Below are 886 nucleotides of genomic sequence, written 5' to 3' on the forward strand. Positions count from 1 at the left end.
TCACCTACAACAATAGTTTCCACGCAAGTATCGGAATGGCACCATATGAGGCTTTATATGAGCACAAGTGTCAAACGCCCTTGTGTTGGTATAAGGACGGTGAAAGTATGAATGTCGGACCAGAGATGGTGCAACAGACTACAGCTAAGGTAAGGAAGATCAAGGAGAAAATGAAGACTTCACAGGATCGTCAGAAGAGTTACGCGGACAAGCGTCGCAGACTTTTAGAATTCGAACAGGGTGACCATGTATTTCTGAGAGTCACACCTACTACTAGAGTAGGAGTCACACCTACTACTGGAGTAGGTAGAGCCTTGAAATCGAAGAAGTTGACTCCGAAATTCATTGGACCATATCAGATTTCTGCACGAATTGGGCCTGTTGCTTATCGGATTGCATTGCCTCCGATACTGTCCAATATTCATGACGTGTTTCATGTGTCACAGTTGAGGAAATATCTTGCAGATCCATCTCATGTGATCGAACCAGACACAATCCAACTGAAGGATAACTTGTCATTCGAAGTACCACCTGTGAGAATTGATGACAGGAAGATTAAGCGATTGAGGACCAAGGATGTTTCGTTGGTCAAGGTGATTTGGAACCCAATTACTGGAGATGCGACTTGGGAACTGGAGAGCAAGATGAGAGAACAACACCCAGAGTTATTTATCGACGCATAGTTTCGAGGACGAAACTAATTTTAGGGGGGTAGTAATATAAGACCCATAATTTTAAAGTATACTTTATGTATTTTTGTGTATTTTGGTTATTGGCTCGGAGGCTTTTTAGCCAAAGTTATTAATATTATGGAGTTTATATGATCAAAAAAGATATTTTGATGCCGATTAGAATTACTCGTCGATAAATAAATTAAATTAAGTGC

The sequence above is a fragment of the Cicer arietinum genome, chromosome 3 (genome assembly GCF_000331145.2).
Source record: "Cicer arietinum cultivar CDC Frontier isolate Library 1 chromosome 3, Cicar.CDCFrontier_v2.0, whole genome shotgun sequence".
NCBI classification, from domain to species: domain Eukaryota; kingdom Viridiplantae; phylum Streptophyta; class Magnoliopsida; order Fabales; family Fabaceae; genus Cicer; species Cicer arietinum.